Below are 13,058 nucleotides of genomic sequence, written 5' to 3' on the forward strand. Positions count from 1 at the left end.
GATTTACAGTGCCGAAGGCCACTGTAAGAAGAACAATGTAAAATGCACTGTAACTTGCTGGCAGCAATTAGCAAGTAAGTTGCTTTGTTCTATTCTACAGTATGCTTACTGTAAATGTAATCACAGTAACTGTAATTTTACTGTAATAATAAACACAGTAACAAAATAATAACTGTAAATCAAATCACAGTAACTTTTTTTACTGTGTTTCTTATTACAGTAAAATGACTGTATAATAATAAAAACAGTAACAAAATAGTTACTGTGATTACATTCACAGTATGCATACTGTGGAATAGAACACAGTAACTTACTTGCTAATTGCTGCCAGCAAGTTACAATACATTTCACAGTATTTTATTATTATTGCTGTATTTTTTTTTTTATCACAGCAAATATAAGATTACTGTAAACTGTTTTTATTGTGTACTATAAAATGAAGACATGATTTTTGTCACAAAATGACATTTATTTTAAACATTTTAAATGTGAAAATACATAGGCATAAAATATTTTACATTATATACACATTTATAGGCTATACATTTTTATTATTTGGAATACAACACTCCTAAACATACAAATCCATCATCTTTGTTGAAGTCGAAATTAAAATGTCCAGATACAATTGGAAATGAATAAAACAGAAAGTATATATAATATAAAAAACTGTAGAATTTTAAGCGTCAAAATCCTTAATACTGACTTTATTCCTGAATGGGAAACTTCCTTCTGGGCTGGAGTCATTTCCTGCAGTGGAAGAAATGAGTCATTAATGTAGACAACTAAAGGCAAGACTGGTGGCTTGATGACAATGTATACAAGTTGGTCTGGCTAAATTAAATAATCCAGTCAACATTAATATTACTATGTTGACCATATCAGTAGTCAGCACTGATCAGGGAGTCAGCCATTTTAAGGGCTGTCTCAGTCACAGAATCCTTCCAGTGCACTGAAATATTCACTTCCTAAAAAGTCCCACAATGCAACATGAAAATCAGGGAGCAACAATTCTCACTATGCTCCTTTAACGGAAGTTCTGAAGAGTGAAACTTTGATCACATGAGCCAACTCACTACACATAACAACACGAGATAGATGTTTGTTTGTTTGTTTTTTCAATACAAACCATTATGTTATTATATTTCTGCATAAACATAAATCACTAGACAGGTAATTAACATAATCTAACTAACATTTTTATCCCTGAATTGTTGCATGTTTATGTATCAAGAAAATGCTGCTGTTCATGAATACCAGTAGTTGAGTTATAAAATAATGGCATTGTGTTGTCACCAGAAATAGAGTCATCTGTGTCCCAATGTGTGAGCCAGTGTCTTTTATTGTTCTTTCAATTGCCCGGATTCATGTACACCATATACTGATTCACAAGCTCACAAGGTAGGGAGCTGAGCTGACGATCCCAAAATTTCATGGCCATGTCCTGTGTTGAGGAAACTTAATGCGTAGACAAACCTGTATGACTTTAGCAACATAAAGGGAGATTATTAATTTCCCCCTGTTTGGATTCTTGTTTTGCACCATTTCCGCCACTAGTTTGTCACCATAGTTACTGATCACTTTCATCATCACTATCAGCTATGTTCCATTACCCACCTCGTTTGTCAGTGTATTAAAGTCTTGTGCTTTCAGTTAAATTTCAGGGTAAATCCAATACCAAGTTTAATAAATTCCCCAAAGACAAAACAATCCACTAAACAGGCAGAGTGACACACCTTAAATGTGCTCTAAGCGATCCTGGGCGGAGTAACTTCCTGTTGACGTTCAAAGTGTTGTCAAACAAAGAAAAGGCTAGTTAGACCCTCCCTCCTCCTCCTCCACCTCACCCACCTCCCCTCCGTGCTTCCTGAAACAGTCATGAACGCGCATTTAAAATCATTCATGTCGGTTATTGGCTGGAGCATGTTTATTATGTTTTGTGGTCCAGACTGCACCAGTTTGTTTTTATTGCCGTTTTCAGAGCTTGTGGCTACTACAGATGCCGCGTTTTTTTACAGTGTGTTCAGGGGACAGGCAGCTAGCGGATAGTGAGGAGATGTTTGCTGTATGTGACAAAAAATGTTTTGACCTAAAAACGCGTGACATCGCTTAGAGCACCTTTAAGATAATCGTAACACCAAACAGAGAATGGAGACGAGGCACAACTTAACTAGTTAATACAAACAAGACTAATTAATCTAAGACAGCTGAAAGCAAATGAACTAATGACAGAAACTATATAAAAAAAAAAAAAATGAAAAGCATGTTGCTATATGTCAAGTAGATTATTTTACACTAAACTTGTGGCCTTGAGAACATTATGAACTTGAGATCATGACAACTCATCAATTGGTCACAACACAATGATGTACATAGTTTGTCATATCCATTTTGTATCAATGAAGTTCCATATCGATCAAGTTCCCGAACAAAACTCGTTGAACCAGTCACCATATATTATAATGCTCACAATGCTTCCACAAGGCAGGAATTCACTTAAAGGATTAGTCCACTTTTAAATAAACTTTTCCTGATAATTTACTCACCCCCATGTCATCCAAGGTGTCCATGTCTTTCTTTCTTCAGTCAAAAAGAAATTAAGGTTTTCGATGAAAACATTCCATGATTATTCTCCTTATAGTAGACTTCAATGGGCACCAAACAGTTGAAGGTCAAAATTAGTTTCACTGCAGCTTCAAATTGTTTAAAACGATCCCAGATGAGAAATAAGAGTCTTATCTAGTGAAACCATTGCTCATTTTCTGAAAAAAATTGAAAATTATATACGTTTTAACCTTAAATGCTCATCTTGAACTAGCTCTCTTCTTCTTCTCCTCTATTAGAATTTCAGCAGTGTAAACACTGCTAAGCGTATTACTGCCCTCCACCATAGACAGTAAAAGAAATGGACACAGCGACCCCATTGGAACTCAATTGAGTCAAGTGAAGCCCATTTTTAACGATTTTTAGCACTTCCGTTTCTGACACGCAGACTCACACTAAGCTTGATGACGTCCGCAACCTGTCTGACAGATGTAAATCTTCTAGTAGCTGTGCGTGAAAACTGCCATCGTTAATCTTGCAGAGACGGCGAGCTTGAGCGGGGAGTTCTTTGGCGTGAGTGAGCAGGAGTAAGTATTCTGATTAATTATTTTGTATAGTATTTTAAAATGTAACGCCAGTACGCCATAGTAAGATAATCTCCCCGATTGCCTGCGAGCTTCTCCTCCTGTCTGTATGGTAATTTCTCTACTGTGCGACAGAGAGTCAAGTGGTTATGATGCAATCGTTAGCTTATTTTTACAAAAACTGTTTCTACGGGGCCATAATGTAACATAGAAGGTAATGGAGCCCTTTATACATTGTCGTGTATCTTTGTAAATAAATAATGGACAAATGGAGTCTTTAAACACCTCAGATGTAAAGTTATTCACTGTCAAAGTGACGCCAAAATGAATGGGAGTCAATGGGGATGCTAACGCAAGTGAAGTTCTGCTACAAGATGGCAGCACACGGCCGACTTCAACTTCCGGTCGACTTCCTTGGGCACTGCCCTCCACAGGCCAAAGTTTGAAATAATTGTTATATACTATTGAACTAGCATATTGCATATAAAAATTAGTTCAAACTTTGACCTGTGGAGGTCAGTAATACACTTAGCAGTGTCTACACTGCTGGAATTCTAATAGAGAAGAAGAAGAGAGCTAGTTCAAGATGAGCATTTCTGGTTAAAACTTAATTTTTTTTTTTCAGAAAATGAGCGATTGTTTCACTAGATAAGACCCTTACTTCTCCTCTGGGATCGTGTTGAAGAAGCTGCATTTTTCTCTCCTTTCTCAATCCATCTCACTCTGGATCTAACGAAGGCACCTTTTACTATTTTTAAATATATCGCACATGACATGCAAGAAAAAAAATAATTTGTGCACACAATTTACTATTTCATTTCCTCGATGCATGTGCATGATTTATAAATCGAGGGAACGAATTAGTAAATCATGCGCACGATTTAGCCTACTATTTTTTTTTTTTTTTTCCTGCATGTCATGTCCGGGGCACCGTCATGTTCTAATTCCAACTGCAAAGTTTTTAACTGACTAATTTCGGAAACAGAGAAATAGTCTTTTTTTTTTTTTTTTTTTTTTTTTGATTAAGGTACGTTAATTAACAAGTCGGCTTCTCTATCAGCATTAACCACTTTTAAGGCTTTAGATCTATTTATTGCTAGTAATCCCATTTAGCACCATGCATAGAACCCTCCCTGTGTTTAGTCTGCAAAAACAGCTTGATTACTAAGTGGTCAGAGAATGGAGCATACTGGTGACTCACATCAAACACAGGAGTAAATCTGTCAGCTGAATTATCTAATACATCATTAATACACCTTAATACCCCATCATACACCTTATCACCCCACTGTGATTTCCAAAAACGAACATCACTCTCACATGAAAGAGTTTCTTGTAACAGTATTAAGTTAGCATTCGTTCATCTACAGTATAAGAAATAGGCTTTTCTTTTAGTGAGATCTCTCAAGCCATGTGTGTTTAATGACATAATGCTCAAAGAGTTAAACTCCATGTCTTGCATTTGCATAGGAGATACATTTTTTTTTTTAATCATGGATTCAATTAGTGATTTATACACAACTATCAGAATGTCTTTTTCAATGTTAAGCCTTGGTAAGCCTTTTTAAAACACTGTCTAAAAGCTTATCAAATGTAAACTGAGAGTCAATCTCTGTACCCAAGTATTTAAAAGATCCCACCTGCTCCTCTCCATTAAAGGCTTAAAAAATGTGTGGCAATTTTTATCCCCACAACAAATTTCTTTAGTTTTGTTTAAGCTGCAATGAACTCTCCTCTATCCAGGCTGTGAGAAAATTAATAAAATTAAAATAACTGTCCAGTGATCCTCTGCATATTTTATAAGCAATAGTTTGCACTTTTTTAAAATTAGAAAATGTATCCTTTTTCCATTTTTTTTTTTTTTTTTTTTTAGAAAGAAAAGAATTGAACTCAATTTATCATTTTTCGTTCAGGGATGGAAAAATGAAGAAAAAAAACCATAAAAAAAATATTCGAAGAATGGCCTCTATGCTAATATTGTTACGGCTGGTGGTGTAGAGATGAGGCAGATAACGGATTTCCACAAACATATAAGACTTTAATATAACCAAAGGCAGAGTACACCAAACAAGCACCTAACATAAACAGAGAACGGACCAGGAGTGAAGGGAGTGAGTGCAATATATGGGGAGTGCTGACAATAGAGTCCAGGTGCAGGTGATGAGTGACGATGAGGAGCTGACGAGGGAAGTGAGTGCAGGTGTGGAGAACAGGAGGATCTTGGGAAAAAGAGTCCAGGGGAACACGGGATCTGTAACAGTACCTCCCCCTCCCGGTAGGCGCGTCCTCGCGCCGTAGATGTAACAACCGGGAGGGGGGCGGGCGCCCTGGAGACCTCAAACCGGAGCAGGGGGAGGAGTAGACTGGAGTGGAGGTCTCCAGGGCAGGCTCAAAAGCCATGGCGGGTCAGGAGCCGTGGGCAACCATGGCGGGTCAGGAGCCGTGGGCAGCCATGGCGGGTCAGGAGCCGTGGGCAGCCATGGAGGGTCAGGAGCCGTGGGCAGCCATGGAGGGTCAGGGACCGAGGGCAGCCATGGAGGGTCAGGGGCCGTGGGCAGCCATGGAGGGTCAGGGGCCGTAGGCAGCCATGCAGGATCAGGGGCCGAAGCCTTCGAGGCATTGAGCCCAGGCGGCGGTGAGGGACCGGCGGGTGATGGCCGAACTGTAGGCTCCGCCGACCGAAGCGCAGCCGGGGCTCCAGAAGGCCGCAGTGGAAGCAGGAGGACAGCCAACAAAACGAACATCGGGGGGAGTGAGGAGGCCAACTGGAACTGAGGGACGGAGTGATGGAGCGGAGACGGAGGAGTGTAGTCCAGAGGGGAGGGCAGGCCGACGAGTGAACAAGGTGTGAGTGGAGGCAGGATGGATACTGGTGAAGCTGGTGGACTGATGGACAACGGTGGAGCAGAGGGAGGTTGGAGCCGGGGTGAAGGTAATCGCCCAGAGGTCTGAGGTGGAGATCTGGGCGAGGGGGCTTGAGGTGGAGGTGCAGTGAGTACATTAGTGGGAGGAGGCGGGAGAGGGAGGCAGGGAGGGAAACAGTCTTTGAATTAGAGACTTTTAGAGCAAAGTTCATCATAATAAAGGGCTCGGCGGCGACTGGAGCGGCAGGCTCGGCGGCGGCGGCTGGAGCGGCAGGCTCGGCGGCGGCGGCTGGAGCGGCAGGCTCGGCGGCGGCGGCTGGAGCTGAGGGCTCGTAGGCGGCGGCTGGAGCGGCTGGCTCGTAGGCGGAGACTGGAGCAGAGGGCTCGTAGGCGGAGACTGGAGAACTTGGCTCGGCGGAGACTGGAGAACTTGGCTCGGCGGAGACTGGAGAACTTGGCTCGGCAGAGACTGGAGAACTTGGCTCGGCGGAGACTGGAGAACTTGGCTCGGCGGAGACTGGAGAACTTGGCTCGGCGGAGACTGGAGAACTTGGCTCGGCGGAGACTGGAGAACTTGGCTCGGCGGAGACTGGAGAACTTTGCTCAGCGGCGGAGACTGGAGAACTTTGCTCGGCGGCGGAGACTGGAGAACTTTGCTCGGCGGCGGAGACTGGAGAACTTTGCTCGGCGGCGGAGACTGGAGAACTTGGCTCGGCGGAGACTGGAGAACTTTGCTCGGCGGAGACTGGAGAACTTGGCTCGGAGGAGACTGTAAATAATTATGCAAACATACCTTTATCTTGCTCTTTTTTCTCCTCCTCTGTCTTTTTCTTCTTTCTTTTTTCGGCATCAGAGGGATACATCCTTTTTTGTGACATGGCTTATCATTTATAACATTTATTACAGTAATGTGCACTTGTGCGCCGGCGCGAATTGTCAATGCACGCGAGGTGTCTATGCGCAATTGCGCATGACTCAAACGCTAGCAGACACAGCAGCAGTTGTCGGCAAATCAGAATTTTCTTGTCTCGAATTATTTATTTATTCATTCGCATTCATTAATTCATTCATTTATATCACTTGTTTAAGTTATTTAATTGTAAAAAAAAAAAAAAAAAAAAACACGATTGGGGGGCCCCCTATTGGCCAGGGGGCCCCAAGCAGCCGCTTAGTTCGCTTATGCCTCGGGCCGGCCCTGCACGAAGACAACGCAGCCCTGACGTGTCAACTAAACTATCCCCTGTGCAGGGTTAGGCGGAGACTGGAGAACTTTGCTCGGCGGCGGAGACTGGAGAACTTTGCTCGGCGGCGGAGACTGGAGAACTTTGCTCGGCGGCGGAGACTGGAGAACTTTGCTCGGCGGCGGAGACTGGAGAACTTGGCTCGGCGGAGACTGGAGAACTTTGCTCGGCGGAGACTGGAGAACTTGGCTCGGAGGAGACTGGGGTTGAGGGCCATTTCATCCCCTCAAATACAATTAAAATCCCCACAGGCACTGGAGCTGGCTCTGTGGGGACTGGAGCTGACTCTGGAGATACTGGAGCTGACTCTGGAGATACTGGAGCTGACTCTGGAGATACTGGAGCTGACTCTGGAGATACTGGAGCTGACTCTGGAGATACTGGAGCTGACTCTGGAGATACTGGAGCTGACTCTGGAGACACTGGAGCGGGCTCTGGAGATACTGAAGCGGGCTTTGGAGACACTGGAGCGGGCTCTGGAGACACTGGAACGGGCTCTGGAGATACTGGAGCGGGCTCTGGAGATACTGGAGCGGGCTCTGGAGACACTAGAGCGGGCTTTGGAAACACTGGAACGGGCTCTGAAGAGACTGGAGCCGCTTTCTTCCTCCTCCTCCGCTTACTGGGCCCAGTGGAGGAATGTGGGTCCAGCATGGGGCAGGCAGGGAGTTTGCTGGAGGGGTATGCGGAGGAAGACGGAGCTTGGCAGACTGGCCGGGCTGACCGTGTTTTTGGAAGGACTGGACGAGAGGAACACCCAACATTCTGAACCTCTTGGACTAAGAATTCGGAGCAATTTAAATACAAAACTAAATTTATAGCATCAGTTAAGGAAACATAATCATTAGGTTCCATAAAGCGAATGGTATTCTCATCCAGTCCATCCAAAAACAGGCCAATCAACTGAGCATCCGACCAATCTGTCGAATAAGCGAGCTCTACGAACTCCTCCACATACCTCTCCAGCGAACGACCTACCTGCAGGAGCCCGATTAGGCGATCGCCGGATGACAGGGTGAGAGGCGTTGGAGGAGCTGGAGCCAGGGAGCCGGGGAAAGTCTCCATCCCTTTTTTTGTGGAAATCCAACGGTATTGGTCCGTTCTTCTGTTACGGCTGGTGGTGTAGAGATGAGGCAGATAACGGATTTCCACAAACATATAAGACTTTAATATAACCAAAGGCAGAGTACACCAAACAAGCACCTAACATAAACAGAGAACGGACCAGGAGTGAAGGGAGTGAGTGCAATATATGGGGAGTGCTGACAATAGAGTCCAGGTGCAGGTGATGAGTGACGATGAGGAGCTGACGAGGGAAGTGAGTGCAGGTGTGGAGAACAGGAGGATCTTGGGAAAAAGAGTCCAGGGGAACACGGGATCTGTAACAAATATTAGTCTCTCTCTGTTTATCCCGAGGTTTGCTGTAGTCTGTCAGATCCAGGCCGTATCCAGATTAGATGAAGGACCTGCGTCGAGACACGAAGACAGTGCCGGCCCAAGCCTCTTGGGGGCCCTAAGCAGCATTTGATTTGGGGGCCCCCCTCCCACCACGTGAAGTCACCTGTGGTTGAAGATTATTGACACAAATGTCACACTATAATGTTACATTATAAATTAATACAGTGAGGTTATGTATTATTAGTAATGCAGGACTAATGAGTAGATCTACATTAACACTTCAGCTACTACTATTAACTACTATAGAATCAAGTTTAACTAATCAGTAAGTAATATCAAATTTAGAAGATAGTTCCTTATTAACTAATCAGTAATTACCTAGTGATATACCATCATTAATAACTATTAACTAATGGACAAATTTTAAAGAACATTAACATGTGCCTGAGATGTAATCAATCATAATTTTTACTTTGAATATAATCATAAAATGCATCATTAATTACTCAAGTGTTAGCTAGTCACTATGCAGGAACTACTACTGATCACGAACCATTATTTTAAAGTGAAAAACATGTTTTTCACTTTAAAATAATGGTCCTGATCACTAGTAGTTCCTGCATAGTGACTAGCTAACACTTGAGTAATTAATGATGCATTTTATGATCACACAGAGAGTAAAAAAAGACAATTGCTCACATCTCAAACACTTTAATATTGTGATTAGTAATTAATTAGTAATTCTTTATAATTTCTCATAGTTAACTATTAGTTATTAGTGTCATTCTCTAATTATTGATTAGCTAATAAGGAACTATCTTTGTTCTAAATTTGATATTACTTACTGATTAGTTAGTTATTTAGATCTACTCATTAGTCCTGCATTACTTCCTTCATAGTTACTTATTAATGACGGACCATTATTCTAAAGTGTTACCGAGGATAGCACTGCTACATCACTCGCCTCCATATTAATAAATAAATAATAAAGAAATAAAGAAATATGGCCTCCCTTTCAACTTAAACTGATATCTATAATCAATACGTGAAATACACCTAGATAAATGTATATTGATGATGCGATTTAACGTTAGCTCTGGTGATGGCTTATATAAGATCATGAGTCATGACTAGCTGCTACCTCAAGTTTGTGCTGCTGCACAAAACAGTGACATGAGCACAATTTGTGCTGCTGCACAAAACATTCTGTAAATAATTATGCAAACATACCTTTATCTTGCTCTTTTTTCTCCTCCTCTGTCTTTTTCTTCTTTCTTTTTTCGGCATCAGAGGGATACATCCTTTTTTGTGACATGGCTTATCATTTATAACATTTATTACAGTAATGTGCACTTGTGCGCCGGCGCGAATTGTCAATGCACGCGAGGTGTCTATGCGCAATTGCGCATGACTCAAACGCTAGCAGACACAGCAGCAGTTGTCGGCAAATCAGAATTTTCTTGTCTCGAATTATTTATTTATTCATTCGCATTCATTAATTCATTCATTTATATCACTTGTTTAAGTTATTTAATTGTAAAAAAAAAAAAAAAACACGATTGGGGGGCCCCCTATTGGCCAGGGGGCCCCAAGCAGCCGCTTAGTTCGCTTATGCCTCGGGCCGGCCCTGCACGAAGACAACGCAGCCCTGACGTGTCAACTAAACTATCCCCTGTGCAGGGTTAGGCAAAAATACATCAAAATGCATTTTAAAATAAAATACCAAATACCTTAATTTTAAGTGTATCAAAATAAACTACAAAATACAGCAGCCAGTCATCGGACAAAACGGCATCGCGCCTCAGACTGAAAAGTTTCAGGTCTCAGGAAAAACAACATCAGGCGTCAGGTCTCGTACAATTAGGCATCGGACGAAACAGCCTCAGACCAAATAGGCTTGAAACGAACAGGCATCGGATGAGACGGACTCAGACTAAAAGGCTTTTTTTTTTTTTTTATAGCCTAACTTTCTGGGACATTCTAAAACGCTTAACGTGAAAAAGGCTTAACGTGGCTTAATGTACTAAGACAGTGATTTTAACAGACCAAACTTACTAAATATCATGCTAATAAAGTATACTATGAGCAAAAAAAATCAGATGAGCCCAAAATATGATCTTAACGCGTTTTATAACACGTTAAGCCTTTTTCTCCCATAGAAAACCGTTATAAGAAAAAGGCTTAACGTGGCTTAATGTACTAAGACAGTGATTTTAACAGAGGCAGAAAAAGGCTTAACATGTTATTAAACGCATTAAGATCATATTTTGGGCTCATCTGATTTTTTTGCTCTGTATTAGCACATTAAGCCACATTAAGCCTTTTTCACGTTAAGCATTTTAGAATTTCACAACACATTTCACAAATGATTGCCACTTTCAATATATTACAATATTGCACATGAATATATAATATATGTGTTTATATATCCCACAATATATTATATTTATAAATATCCACCACAATGTATTTAGATTTATATGGGAAAATGTTTTGGTAATATATGTAAAAGTATAGTGCCTTTTTTTTGGTTTTGATTGCAATATATTTTTTATATGCATCATTATATATACATATGGTCTATGCATATATTGCATTATATTGAATAATACATAAGGAATTGCTTTTCATATATTCAAAAATATGTGATAATATATTTACTAATACATCATAATGTATATAATTTTATATTCAGTAACATACTTCATAATGTATAGATTTATATGTGATCAGATATGGTACTACATGCATAATATATTGCAGATAGATTTACTCATGCATTATAAACACATATATGTTAAAATATATTATGTAACATTATATTTTATAATAATTTACATTTTAAATGTTTTATATTTTCAAGTTAGTTAACAAAAGCACACCTGCATGTACTTACATTTCTACCAAAGAGACTATCACTGTGCTACAGCGAGCACAACCGTTACTTTTTAAATAAAGTTATTATAGTCTTAATGGTGTTCAGCCAATCATAAACCTAACCACAGACTCTACTCTTCAGCACAGTGGTAACCCCAAAAACTCACACATACCAGAAAAATTCCAAAATAATACAACTTTAAACACTAACAGATCTTGTCCTATATCAATATTGAGCAAAACACATGAAATAGCACTTCATTTTAACATTTCCTTTCCTTTAACAGTCAGAAGCAAAGCATGCTGGGAACTAGAAGTCTGTTGTAACCACTGATTGTTACTCATTCCATGAATGTGTGGATATATGTGTGTGTACAATACATTCACATTTATATGGGAACATGTGTGTGCAATATATATACACAAAGGATAAAACTTGATGAATGTAATGCTATTTTTGTCTTCATTTATACATATTTTATATGTATCAATATATAGCCACACATGGTCAATGCATATATTGCAGTATATTGAAAAATATAAGCACTAGTTTCCCATAAATGGAAATGTATTATGTAATACATTGCATTATATTTTGCAGTATATATAACAGAGACACGGAGGCAGGCGTAAAAGCAATACAGGTAGGTTTATTGGTGAAACAGCAGAGCAAATGGCAATGATGAGCAGATAAAGCAGTACTTGGATGATGGAGAGAAAGTGATACTGTCCTTATGATGTTTTTCAGATGCAGATGGAGAGTTGTGTTGGAGGGTGATGGCGGAGACACTCACACACACAGGCAGGTAGGCACACGAGGAGAACAGGAGACGAAGGAGATGGAGGAGACAACTGGAGTAGGTAAGTATGGCGTTTGGAGTCCTTAAGGTAAGCATACAGAGGTTGTAGTGCAAACGAGACCGGACAAAGACTGTGTGTGTGTGAGTATGTGGTTTATATGGTGCCGGTGATTGCGGAGTTGACGGCGTGCAGGTGGCGGTGATTAGAACTCTGGTGATTGTGTGCGTGGATACTGCAGTGAGGTGGAACCTGACGAGTCTGTGACACATATTTTTGTTCTGTAAGGGTAGGTATAAGCAAGAACACAATGTTAGCTTTCCTCCCTTCTCATTCTTCTTCACCTTCATCAGGAATGAGGCTCATATGAGAAATGACCCCAGTTTTAAATTGAATGTACCAAACACAATGCTACCAACAGGACAGAAGTTTTCCTCCACAGCAAAAAGGCTACCTGTTGCTGTGCACAAGGCTGAAGTAGAGCATTTCTACAGGAAAATCTAATCTGGTAGGAGAAGACTTCATCAAACAGTGTCCTATTCACAAGAAACCACACCCTCTCTACAAATGCAGAGGATTTAGGGAAAAACTCATAGATGAGCGCAAAGCATTTTTAAGGGACAACTCTTTATGTTTCCGCTGCTGCTCTTCAACATCCCACCAAGCCAAGAATTGTACCTCAACCATTCGGCGTTCAGAATGTGGCAGTGAAAAACACATAGCAGCCCTTCCTCCTGGTCCAGCTCCCTGGT

The sequence above is a fragment of the Chanodichthys erythropterus genome, chromosome 11 (genome assembly GCF_024489055.1).
Source record: "Chanodichthys erythropterus isolate Z2021 chromosome 11, ASM2448905v1, whole genome shotgun sequence".
Classification (NCBI taxonomy): Eukaryota; Metazoa; Chordata; class Actinopteri; order Cypriniformes; family Xenocyprididae; genus Chanodichthys; species Chanodichthys erythropterus.